This window comes from Dendrobates tinctorius, unplaced genomic scaffold (genome assembly GCF_039654945.1).
Source record: "Dendrobates tinctorius isolate UK_male_01 unplaced genomic scaffold, ASM3965494v1 ptg000011l, whole genome shotgun sequence".
In the NCBI taxonomy this organism is placed as follows: domain Eukaryota; kingdom Metazoa; phylum Chordata; class Amphibia; order Anura; family Dendrobatidae; genus Dendrobates; species Dendrobates tinctorius.
The window spans coordinates 115,366,086-115,380,000 of NW_027361679.1; the positions used below are offsets into that span (position 1 = coordinate 115,366,086).

The following is a 13,915-nucleotide window of genomic DNA, read 5'->3' on the forward strand; positions in this document are numbered from 1 at the left end:
GATCGCTGGTGAGTCTGCCTGTTTGACAGGTCACCAGCGATCATGTAGCGAGGCACCAGCGATCCTGACAAGGTCAAACTGGTAAAGAGCTGGTTAAAGTCCCTGCACATGGGGAATCCAAGTGCAAGAGTTATGTCTACAAGGTTCACCACTATTCAGAACCTACAATTATAGTGAAACACAGCCCAGACCGAATAGTGTTTGGAGCAGCATGTGACATTCTGCACACTCAGATATACACATTGTACACATTACATATGAACTTATGCAAAGGCTTTTTATTAATCATTTTATTAATGACAAATATGATTAAAACAAATTAATGGGAGAGGAAAAATAACGAAAATACACTGTGCTAGCACAAGCATTCCTGGGTATTAAAAACTTAATTTCTACAAGAAAACAAAGAAAGCCAGCAGATGCTTTTTAGTCTGCAAAATAGAAATGAGAAGATCAGGCTACTCATTCATCTTTGCACAATAAATATCGATGTTACTGAAGAGGAAACTCAAAATTTCTATTTAATTCAGCTACTAAGAAAGCAGTGCAGGGTAAGGGAGAAAAAAAATTAAAAGGAAAAGAGCCCTTCGGCAGCTTTGATAGATAAAACTCCTTTTCTTGCAACAAGGAAGGTGGCCGACGTTGTGTAGAAATTGCTAAGTACATAGAACAAGGCTAAAGCTACACTTCTGCAGTTATGCTACCTGTAAATCAATGGCACAGTGCATATATGCAAACCAAGCCACTGCTAATTAAAGAGGATAGAAAATACACTGTTTCGCACATCTGCCCAAGTAAAGCTCATGGCCTTTGTGAAGAATAGTAAGGGATGGGACTGTTAGCCATTTATACCATGTATTTTATTTCTTAAGACTGTACTAACGTCATTACCATAAAACCAGTGGTATTATGGATTAATACAAGGTAAATGTGTGTTAATTCTTGCATGTTAAATAGAGCTCAGTGGATCCTCAAGCAGAACAAATTGAATCACTTGTGCTGCCCTTGTCTAAGGCAAAGTCCATTCGGTTTGATGAAATTCACTGAATGCTCTTCCAGTCATACACCGACTGTAGGCCACCTTCCACTCCGCCTGCATACCTGTTCGCTTTTCAATCAGTTTCAGAATCTATGAAGAAAACTTGACTTTCAAACCTATATAATCCCCAGTTTCCACTACTAGATCCATATCTGGGAGGGAAAAAAAAAAAAAAATCACAATAGCAGGCTAGCTTGTCTCTCCCTGACAACTTGGTGCCGAAGGGCAGAAAAAAAATCTGTCCATTTTTCAAGCGTACGATTTGCCTAACAAAGATTTGTTTTGTGGAGTAAAGTCCAGACAGTAGCCAATCAAAGCATACAGAAAACACTGAAAAAACCCCTCTCCTTAAGGGAGTTTGTATACTCCATTGCTCTGCTACACTGCTTTAGGAAAGAGAGGCTAGTCATTAAGTCATGTGCTGCATCTGAAAGTCCCTGTGTGGCGGTGTTTCTATCTTGCCACGGCATCAACCATGTCTTGCAGTACTCCGGTCCACCGCAACCAGCAGAATAAAAAAAAAAAAGAAAAGAAAATACATCCAGCACTTTGTTGCTCTAGAAAGTTTTAAAACCAACTAGTACCGAACCTGTAGGTAGAGGGGCACATGGTGGAGACCTTCTGTTTCTTAACGCCAGTTTGAAAATCAAACCTGCATCTCAAAGTTGACCTTCAATTCTCATTAATACTGTGGTTCTTGTTGAAGGAACTAGAATATGAACAGACTCCACAGAATCTGTATTAAAAGACACAACTCTGAGATAAGGAAATGTTTTCCTCCAGCTTTGATAAATTAGTGCCAAAGGAGTACATATCCAGCTGGAAAACAAAAGCTGTTCTGCCAGCCCATGCCCAAGTTACAGTGCAGGCTAGACAGGTCTAGCATGTTGTAATTTTTATAGCGGTAACTTAATGGCAATGGTTACTCCCATTTACTACCTATCCTGTTAAGGTGCGTGTGGCTTCTCGGATGTATAGCCACGTCTCCTATCGTTCTCCTCGCCTCTGTGTGCTTGCAGTGGTCTCGCTCGCTTTCGCCCTCTCGATTTTTTTTTTATATTATCCCTCTCACGTTCCTCTCTCTCCTGTTGCTCTCACAGTGGTGCTTCAGTTTTAGCAGTGGAAAACAGGTATCCGTTTATTTTTTATTACTCAGAATAAAATGTGGATGAACTAAGTTCCACGCAGGCTTAGCTCGTCTTCAACCTGAAAACAAAAAAACAAAAAACCACATTCTTTACTGATTGAAATTATATATGTGACAGTTATTTGCCAAGAGAAATCTATAAACTATAAAGAAAATGTATAATTCTATAAATTTAATGGTGTTGTCTGAAACATAACTGAATTTATAAAATTTATTACTATTATTCTCTATGTAATATAACTAACCATTTATCTGCCGTAATTACTTTTTGGTACTCACTGTAAAATCTCTTGGAGCCTTCAATGGGGAACACTGGTAACCGTGGGTGCATGCTGCTGTCACTAGGAGGCTGACAGTAGGCAAAAAACATTAGCTCCTCAGCAGAATACACCCAACAGACACAAAGCTTGTGAGTTAGTGAAAAAGCAGTGGGAGATGCCAAAACAACAAACCAGGATTAAACAAAGGCACATAGGCCCAACATAGGCACAAAACAGGGAGGCTGCTGTGTCCCCCAATGAAGTCTCCAAGAAAGATTTGACTGAGTACCAAATATTCATCTTTCTTTATCGCTTCATTGGGGGACACAGGTATCCATGGGATGTCCTAAAGCAGTCTCAAGGGAGGGAATAATATAACTCTCGAAAACTCAGGTCGGACAATGAACAACCACCGTTTGCAAAACCTTTCTTCCCGGGCTGGCATCCGCCTAAGCACAAGTAGGAATTCGGTAAAACCTCACAAAAAAGTGTGAAGGGAAGACTAGGTAGCTGCCTTGCAAAATTGAGATGCAGAGGCCTGGTGACCAATGGCCCAGGAAGCCCCCACTGCTCAGGTGGAGTGAGCCCTAACCCCCCGGAGGGGGTGGGGTCTGTCTCCAAGATGTGCCTCCAAGATAGCTGAACGAATCCAGCAAACGATGGTAGATTTGGAGGCTGAAAGACTCTTACGACGACTTTCAGGATTGACAAAGTCAGAGCACCGAGAAGGAGCTGTCCTAGATGGGTAGAAGTGAAGAGCTCTGACCAGATCCAGCTTGTGGAGAGACCTTTCCAAGGGACAAACTGTGGAAATGTAAAATGGAAGGTAAATAAAATATTCATTGATGTGAAAAAATGAAACCTTCGGAAGGAACCAGTCTGAGAACGACCTTGTCCTTGATGGATAACGAGAAACGAACAGGAAAGAGGGGCCAGTTCCAAAACTCGTCTAAGATGCGATAGCCACCAAGATAGCAACCATCCAGGAGAGAAGTTGTAAGGTCCTGGATGGGCTTGAATGGAGAATGCTGAATGGCACATAGGACCAAGTTAAGGTCTCACGGATCTACCGGAGGCTGATAAGCAACATCCTTGTGTAAGGTCTTGACCTGGGGCTGAGAAGCCAGATCCTTCTAGAAAAGCCAGGATGGCTGGGTGTGAGAAGGAGGACATGGAGAACTAATTGTCTTCACACCAGCTGAAAGAGGCCCTCCAGGTTCTAGGATAAATGCGAGAAGAGGAGGGCTTTCTCGCACTGATCATGGTTTGTAGGACCTGAGGTGAAAATCCAGCTTCCTTCAGAACGGCTGCCTCAACTGCCACGCCAATTTACGCAGTGAATGAGAATTCTAGTGGAAGAGGGACCCTGTGAACAGAGGTCGAGAAGTGTCCAGGGGTTGCGTGCGAGCACGTTTACTAGCTCTGTGCACCAGGTCTGTCTAGGACAGTCTGGAGCCACCAGAATTACAAGTACTCCCTCGGACTTGATATCTTGATGACTCTTGGGATTAAAAAGGGAGGGGCGGGAAGAGATATGGAAGGCGAAAGAACAAGACAGGACCCGGGCATCTTCACCGATCGCCAGAGGGTCGCTGGACCTGGCTACAAAGTGGGGTACCTTGGCGTTCATCCAAGACACCATCATATCTACGTCGGAGGTGCCCCACTTCTAAAAGATTTGGTCAAGCAATTCGGGGTTGAGTGATCATTCGCCTGAAGAGAGAACCTGGAGACTTAGAAAGTCGGCAGACGTTTTCTACTCCAGGAATGTGAACTGCCGAGATTGCTGTTACACGATTTTCTTTACAGACTAGGATCCTGGATATATCTGGGAGAAGCATATTGCCCTGATTATCAAGAATTTGATTTGAAGATAACTTCCCAAAGGTTCCAGCAGCACTGCGTTGTGTGATGCAGTAAACCTGGTTCCACAAATTGGGATGTGGAGATACGTGTCCTGAACGTCCAAGTAGAGAAACTCCTTGGGTTCCATCGAAGCGATTACCGAGCGGAAGGACTCCATTCGGAGATAGCTCAGACACGCGCGCCAGTTCAGACGCTTGAGGTCCAGGATAGGATGGAGGGAGCCGTCCTCTTTGGGACAACTAAAACATTGGAATACAACCAGGAAAAACGTTCTTGTGAAGGAACAAGGACACTGACTTCTGCTTGGTGAGAGGAAATGGCTTGAAAGAAACCTAGGACCCGGAGCTTGTGGCATCTTGGCAGGTGAGAAATGAAGAACCGGTTCCGAGGGGGGAAGATGAGAACTCTATTTTGTAGCTGGAAGTCACTATTTATCTGACCCAGGCGTTGTCTACCGACAGCCATGCGTCCCAGAAGAGAAGACTACGGACGCCCACCCTTGGAGGAGTCCCAGATGGGGATGACCTGTCATGCTGAGGAAAATCTATTGAATAGGGACACAAAGGACATTAAAGGATGACAATAAGGGGCTTGCTTAAATGATGGCTTACGTCTCTCCCACTGGGCAGGTGTATGATCCTGCTGGGAAGAGTTCCCTGTGGATGGAAAGTGTCAAAAGTCACCCTGACAGTCGTGAGACAAGCGGATCAACAGTCGGTGACTGACAACTTAGTGACAAGCTCAGCGTGAAAGGGATATAGGATATCCATCTGTTTTCTACCCGAGAACCGTTTCTCTGGATGTTCCCAGTGTTTCACGAATATCCCTACAAATGCCTCATGATTGGAAAATGCCCGTGAAGGGAGTTTCACTCTCTTAAAGGAGACGGAGTGATCCTGAGGAGAACCCTCACCTTCCTTAACATTAAGGGTTTGGTGTGCTCGGAATTTGAATCAAATTAAGAGTCGGACCCCAGGGCCACCTCCTGGGAGGAGGCACGGGATATCAAGTGTAACCTTGTGGATGGACTGGAGTGCTCGACGAGGAGCTTGAATATGTCTGCTTCTTACATCTAACTCTTGATCTGCCTTTGTGAGTGGTGACAGGGTGCCTGCGAATGGTCCTGAGGAGCGATCGGGGCATTGGTGGCAGCGGGCAGGTTGGGTGGACGTTCAAGGACCTGGACCAGGGAGTGAGAAACCCTGGTAAAGTCCGACACAGACTGGGAGATAACCACGGCCCACTCTGAGGGGGTTGGGGACTGACCCCTTCTGGGTGGCAGGGGGGTTACTGTGATTCCAGCAAGGTAGAAGGAGTACAGGATTGGCAAAAGGCCACAGCCTGACCTGTGAGCTACTTTCTTTTTCAAATGGCACAGGTGTAGTGAATGATAGTGGGGATCTGGAGAAAGACTCCCCAGATCTAGGATACGTGAAGGCCTGGGTAATACTGCTGATGAGGGCACCTAGCAAGAAAAAAAAAAGTAGTCTGGACAGAGCCTACCCAGTCCAGGAAGAAAGGTAATCTGGAAATCCCAGGAAAGCGTTGTGCAGGGAGGCACTGAGAGAAAAGGCTGGTTTGCAGGGGAACAGCTGCCGTTGGACGCTGACTAAAGCCGGGAGCTGTGGAAGCATCGTTCTGTTCCGGAGTAATGCAAATGGGAGATCCTGGGCGATGAAGATCAGAGCACTGCAGCAACAGGAAAATGTCGCTGATACCGGCTTCCTGACAGAGCGAGGGAGGAAGAGGTGGGTCAGGAAGGCCGTGACTCAAGGCTATGAGCTTACATCACCGATAGGAGGAAGAGAGAAGAGGGCATGTTCGAGCCTCGCAGATGTTAGGACGGCTGGCCAGGTCACGCAGTTAATGGATCTTTTAAAATCAAAAGAGTGAGCAAAAGGATGCCACGCAAAGAACGGAGGGAGGGGGTGGGCATAGGGAAGAAGCGCTTATATTACTTACAGGTAATATGTTTCTTCGGAACTCGTGAAAGCACCAATGAGGGGATTCACCCTTCAAGGACAGGAAACCTTCAAGATAAAAAGGGCGGTACCTTTCTCCGCATCAGTTGGTTTACAGCGCATGCTAGGAATTCCCAGGTTAGTGTAGACACTTGTATATATACATATATCTCTAACTATTTTTAACTTTCACCAACAACAAAAAAAAAAGCTCATAAGAAAAAAGCACCCACCAACCAGAAGGTGATCATTTTAGTAAAGGGAGGGAATAGAGTGCAGTCAAGAGTTCCGAAAAAATACATTACCGGTAAGTGATAAACATGTTTTCCTGTGACCCATGACAGCATCATTGAGAAAATTTCAAAGAATTAATCAAATATTAGGGAGGGACCACAGCATATAGAAAACTTCTCCCAAACATGAGATCAGGGAAGGCAGATAGATTTAGTCTATAGTGCTTATAAAAGGTAGATGGAAGAGGACCACATGGCCACCATACAGATCTGGTAGATGGAGACATTAGCCTTCTCCGCCCAGGATGCAGCCATTGCTCCTTTGTAGTGGCTTCTCAGACATTCTGGAACAGCCGTACCTACACTCACATAAGCTACCGTATATGCAGAGTATACCGTGCTACCGTGTATAAGCAGAGTTTTTCAGCCCCTTTTTTGGGCTGAAAAAGACCCTCTCGGCTTATACACGAGTCATACGCCAGAAAGCCGGCAGGGGAGCAGGTACAGGAGACATCACACTCACCCTCCTGGCGTCTGCATATCAGGCTCTGCTACATCTCAGTCCCCGTCTGCATCTGTCTTCTTACTGTGCTGTCACATGGTACCGCTCTTTAAAGTCATGAATATGGACGTGTCTCCACTCCCAAAGGGGTGGAGAGCATATTCATGACTTTAATGAGTGGTACAATGTGACCAGCACAGGAAGATAGGAAGGGAGATTCAGATGCCGGGACTGAGATGCAGCAGAGCCTGATATGCAGACGCCAGGAGGGGGGAGTAGGACTGGGGGATGGTGAGCCATGCCATATTCACCTGTCCCCGTTCCACTGCTGCGCTCAGTCTCCTCCGGGTCCTCTGGCTGTGACGTTCAGGTCAGAGGATGCGATGACCGGATTAGTGCGCGTCCTCTGCCTGAACAGTCACTGCAGAGGAGCAGCGGTCAGCGATGAGTGGTGAGTAGGTTTTTTTGTTTTTTTTAAATCGCAGAATATGGGGCCACCATTAACCTTTGTGCAGCATTATATGGTCCATATTTTAATATGGAGCATCTTATGGGGCCACCATTAACCTTTGTGCAGCATAAAATGGGGCATATATTAATATGGAGCATGTTATGGGGCCACCATTAACCTTTGTGCAGCATTATATGGGGCATATGTTAATATGGAGCATCTTATGGGGCCACCATTTTACTTTTATTAGAATATATTTTTATTTTTGAAATTTACCAGTAGCTGCTGCATTTCTCGGCTTATACTCGAGTCAATAAGTTTTCCCAGTTTTTGTGCAAAATTAGGGGCCTCGGCTTATACTCAGGCCGGCTTATACTTGAGTATATACGGTAGTTTAATAGCCTCTGAGAACCATCTTGCTAAGATCCCCTTTGACGCTTTCTAGACCCCTGAAATGATACAATGCTGCAGATCCGCAGCGGTTTTGGCCCTGCGGATCCGCAGCAGGTTTTGCTGCAGTGTACAGTACCTTTATATTCTATGGAAAACAAAAACCGCAGTGCGGATTTTTCTGCGGTTTCGAAACCGCAGCATGTCACTTTTGTGCGGAATCTGCAGTGGTTTCACACCTGCTCCATTGCAGGGGTGTCAAACCGCAGGCTAATCCACGAATGAACCGCAGGTCTTTTGACCTGCGGATTTTGCAAAATCTGTGCCGAAAAATCCGCAGCAGAATACGCAGCATGTGCACTAGGGTGACCGGATCTCATATGGGGGGGGAAAAAATGTCAGAATCTTGTTCGTCTGGACCCCACAAAATGATTCCCCTTTCCAGATATTGAGAGAGCCAAAATTTGAGCTCGATCAAACGACGTTAACCCGTGCCGCTCTGATGGTTCATCTGTGCTACTGAGCAATTTATTAGCAATTAACATTTTCATTGTCTGTAATGGTGGGATCAAAAAACGATAATCCCACCAACTCTGCATTCAAATACCACAAACGGTTCGAAAATTTGGTCAGGGCTATTTCTGCAATGTTGTTGTCACATTCTTTATAGTCTAACAGACTATGCAAAATACCTAAATCTTAAAATACCTCAATTTGGATTTTTTCAAACTTTGAGCGACGAGCGGCACGGGTTAACGTCGTTTGATCAAGTTCAAATTTTGGCTATCTCAATATCTGGAAAGGGGAATCGTTTTGTGGGGTCCAGACGGACAAAATTCCAACATCGATTTTTTGCGGTCACCCTAGTGTGCACACACCCATTACAGTCTGCAAATATGGCTGCCCTGGGCATAGGAGACGGGTCGTATACCGACACTCTAACATTGCAGCCGCATTAGCAGTGACTTGGCACGCCCCTGTGGGCTGCACAATTCACTGCAGTAGGGGTGGTTGGGTGCCATTTTATTATAGCCCATTGCTATCCGCTGAGCTCCACTTAACCTCTATCACAGGACCTGTTATGCCAGCAGTCAGAAGCTGTACTGTTCACTTCTGGCATAACAGGTCCTTTGTGGTGAGGACCGGCTGCAGATGACGAGAAGGTGGACAGCAAAGGAGAGAAGCGATCACTGGAGTAGGAGAGTAGTGAGTGCAGGTGATTTACCTTTGTGCTCCTGTGTCCTGCTACTCCAGGCTCCGCACTGTGCATCCTGAGCAAACATCCTCTGCTCCTCACAAGCTGCTGTGTCCTTCTCCTGCTCTGTCTCCGCCTCCCCACTCACACACAGTCCCAGTGATCTCCGGTAAGCTGGCATCTTCCCTCGGCTTTTATGCCTGTCTGAGGACAGTGACTTATAAAGCCCATATTCTAGTGTACATTCCTGACTCGTGTGATACTGAGCTGTGTATCTAATCCTCTGTGTGATACTGTCTGCTGAGCCGTGTATTATGTGAGCAACACGGTGGCTCAGTGGTTAGCGCTGCAGCCTTGCAGTGCTGGAGTCCTGGGTTCGAATCCCACCAAGGACAACATCTGCAAGGAGTTTGTATGTTCTCCCCGTGTTTGCGTGGGTTTCCTCCGGGCACTCCGGTTTCCTCCCACACTCCAAAGACATACTGATAGGGAATTTAGATTGTGAGCCCCAACAGGGACAGTGATGAAAATGTGTGCAAACTGCGGAATATGTTAGCGCTATATAAAAAAAAAAAAATAAATAAATAAAAAAGATCTGTATGGTGGAATAATGTAAGAACTATATGATGGACGGTATTATATGAGAACTATATTGTGGGAATGTGTGTGAGATCAACATGACAGTATTGTGTGAACTGTGTGTGAAAGAGCGAGTACAAAGGAGGGCAACAAAATTTATAAATGGGATGGGGAAACTACAATACCCAGAGAGATTAGCAAAATTAGGATTATTTAGTCTGGAAAAAAGACGACTGAGGGGCGATCTAATAACCATGTATAAGTGTATATAAGGGGACAATACAAATATCTCCGAGGATCTGTCCGGAAGTCCTGCATGTAAACACTAGTTCAGTACCACTCATGCGAACTAGCACACTATTGGTGCCGGCGCCATCTTTAGTGAGGGAAAACCTATAGCGCAAACTCATGCACATCTTATGCTGAATGAAGACCAGCGCCTTCCGGTCCTGCACTCTGTGGCGCGATTGTAATGTTTTCCATGGGGTGAGTCATGTTCATCTATATATTAATACAGCTGCCGCTGATTAACAATTACTGGACATTAATGGATTTTATACAAAGAACATGTTTTTAGTAATGTATGCACTATTGCACTATAAATGCACTTTGTAATGGTTATTTATGATTGGTGACATTACATTCTGTATTATATATATCTAATGGTTTGTAAAATACCTATGTAATTGGTGAGCTTTAAATAGCATTCACTTTGCACTATTGCACTTGGAAAAGGTCCACAATTGCCAGGACCGAAACGTCGCTGTATGGGCAACTAGCCAGATGGGCTAATAAATAGCACTTTGACTGGAACTTTTTTGGTGTGCTGCTTTCATCTGGAGGACTGTATTTGAGTTTGGGTATATGCCTGGAAAGCTTGCACCCGCATTTGTTTGTTTTTTGTGCGGCTTTTTCCATATATATATATATATATATATATATATATATATATATATATATATATATATATATATATTTTTTTTTTTAGTAGACAACTTTTGAGGTTATCCCCAACTCTGTCAACCAATCTCCACAACACTCAACAAGTCTGCCCATGATCCAGAAATCAAGTTAAGGCATCACCAATGCTTCCTTCTTCGATAAGTGAGTTGTCATAACTACTATAATCTCCCTAAGGCTATGTGCACACGTTGCTGATTCTGCTGCGTTTCCGCAACGGTTTTGGCCCTGCGGAAACGCAGCAGTTCCGCTGACCATGTACAGTACAATGAAACCCTATGGGGTTTCAAAAACGCTGTGCTGACGGTGCGGATTTTTCTGCGCAGTTTTGCTGCGGTTTACAAACCGCAGCATGTCAATTGTTTGTGCGGATTCCGCAGCGGTTTCATACCTTTACCATAGTAGAAGTGTGAAACCGCAGGGCAAAACCGCAGACCAAACCGCAGGTCACTTTACCTGCGGTTTTACCTGCGTTTCCGCGCGGAAAAACCCGCAGCAAAATCCGCACCGTGTGCACATAGCCTAAAGCCTTCAAGGCCAATTGACATTACTCCTTTTTATGCTGAGAACTATGCTCCGGAAATTTGGCGTTTCACTTGCACTGAGACATAATCGTACATCCTTTACCTCCTAGACTACTATAAAGCCATCTGGAACCAAAGGTTTAATAGCTGGTCTTATAGACTCAATTCTAAACTACCTAACTCAGGAATATGTACAGTACAGCCTCTTCAGGTTGTAGCAAACCCAGGTAGGACTGTGTTAAATCATAGCTGAACAGGTTTTGATTAAGGCACCTAGGGAGCTCTGCACATGAGCAGGCCAGGTGTTCACCTTAGACTGCTGGAAAGCAGAGCAGACTGCATGTGGCTTGGAGCTAAACAGCGAGACAGGCCAGAGACTCGACTTGAGCAGAATCTGCACAGGGCCTTATGCAGAGAACCATGAGTACCACTGGTTGCTCTGGATAAATGTCATTTGTTTGCCCAAGCTGGGGTTAGCTCAGCTGTGTATGAGTAGCTGGGTCTGTCCTGCATAGTCTGTGCTTCGAGAAGGCCAGAAATTTTATAATTATGACCTCTGTGCAACTTGTAGAAGAAACATAAAAACTGCACTTGTTTGTACCAAACACCCATTGGCTGTACGAACACTACCCCTGAATTTGGTAACCTTGCCTTGCACAGTGAACAGTTGCTGAACTTGGTGCTGTCAGGCCCTATCCAGTTATGCAACTGGTACCTTTACAATGAGGAACAGAGGCGCCATAAGGTCCTACGAGGTGCCATGCGGCAACATTAAGGCACTACGAGGCGCTATGAAAGCGCCGCCATGAAAGCACCGCCATGAGGCGCTATGAGGCCACCATGAGGCGCTATGAGGCCACCATGAGGCGCTTTGAAGCTCAACTCAGATCCCCATTTTAAAGAGTAATTCATCTCACATAAGGTAAACCATCACCTTGAATGGTAAATCTCAATTGTCAGACTAGACCCACGTCAAAGAGCCAACTAATGAAGCGCAGCTGGAGGGCAGACTTTCATAGGGACAATGTGCTGTATTAAAGGGAATCTGTCACCTCCTTTTTCAGCTATGAGCTGCGGCCACTGCCTTTTGGGGCTTATCTGCAGAGGAGGAGCTAACTTTTCTTGCATAGTGTCAGCAGCATACTTGTGTCCCCTCCTGCTCTACTATTCCTGCGTTTAAAAAAATAAATAAAAATCTACACATTAGATGTGAGGGGAGAAAGAAAAAACCACAAACAGGAAGGTAGAGTCAGACGGGTGGGTATTTTTTCCTTTAAGTACATTAGAAAACTGCTTAGTCTTTTACAATAAATCTCAAATTCAGTTATGTTTCAGACAACCTCAAAATAATTTTTACCATCAGAAAATATAGGTTACGTGACAGGAGTTCTTGACTTAAAAAACATAAAACTATTTTAAAGGGTATCTGTCCCCACTTTTTTTCGCACACCAAGTAAAAATATGATTGGATTCAGTGTCAACTATGCATTATACCAGTACTCCTGGTTAGCCCAACTGTGGGCAAAGCATAAAATCATTATTCGGCATACGGCATTACGTTCTATGGCCGAAGTATTGCGATACATCCGGGCCATAGAGCGTAATCGCGTATGCCGGCGCATGCGCAATAATGATTTTATGCTTTGTCCACAGTTGGGCAAAGCATACTGCACACACGCGGGAGGACATTTGAAAGCGCCTACGTGAGCGCAAGAATCACACCAAATAAACCTGGAGAGGGGGAGAGAGGAACAATAAGCCCCGCCCATCAGACCGGACAGAGGAGATTTACATACACCGCGGGAGGAATATAAAACAGGATTTTTGGGTTGCTTACCATAAAATCTCTTTCTCGGAGCCTTCATTGGGGGACACAGAAACCATGGGTGTATGCTGCTGCCACTAGGAGGCTGACACTATGTACAGAAAAAGGTTAGCTCCTCCTCCGCAGTATACACCCCACCGACCGGCACTAATTTCCTCAGTTGGTGAGAAAGCAGTAGGAGAAGTAACAAAACAGAATGAAAACAGGACAACTCAACCGTAATCAACAAACATAAGAACAGGAGTTGCAGAACATGGTAGGGTGCTGTGTCCCCCAATGAAGGCTCCTAGAAACAGATTTTACGGTAAGCAACCCAAAAATTCTGTTTTCTCTATCACTTCATTGGGGGACACAGAAACCATGGGACGTCCCAAAGCAGTCCCTGGGGAGGGAGAAGCAAACTTCCATTAGGTCTGAGAACTCATCACCGCCGCCTGCAAGATCCTTCTGCCTAGGCTGGCGTCCGCCGAAGCATAGGTGTGGACCTTGTAAAATTTGGCAAAACGTGTGGATCGAAGACCAGGTTGCAGCTTTGCAAAGCTGCAGCGCGGAGGCTCTGTGGCGCACCGCCCAGGAGGCCCCCACTGCCCAGGTAGAGTGAGCTCTAATTCCAGGAGGGGGCACTCGATGCTTGACCCGGTAGGCTTCCAAAATTGCCGATCTGATCCAGCGAGCAATAGTAGCCTTGGAGGCCGGCTGACCTTTCCGGGCACCATCTGGAATGAAGAAAAGTGAGTTTGTCTTCCGCAAGGGAGCAGTCCTAGCCAGGTAGGCCTTCATCGCCCTGACCAGGTCTAGCTTGTTCAAGGAGCGCTCGAGCGGGTGGACTGGACCCGGACAAAAGGACGGGAGAACAATGTCCTCAATTAGGTGGAAAGTGGACACCACCATAGGCAGGAAGGAAGGCGGGGCCACAGGACCACCTTATCCTGATGGAGCACTAAGAAAGGGGGGCGACAAGAAAGGGCCGCCAATTCAGACAC

At 45.6% G+C, this 13,915-nt stretch overlaps 1 protein-coding gene across 1 annotated transcript in view; it reads right to left on the bottom strand.

The window, feature by feature from the left end:
* Positions 1-263: 263 nt before the first annotated feature.
* UPF1 (UPF1 RNA helicase and ATPase) overlaps positions 264-13,915 on the bottom strand; it is a 135,306-nt gene continuing 121,654 nt past the window's right edge. Inside the window, exon 24 of the mRNA XM_073546521.1 lies at positions 264-2,245. The gene's annotated coding sequence lies outside the window, so the exon portion shown is untranslated. The remainder of the gene's footprint in view (positions 2,246-13,915) is intronic.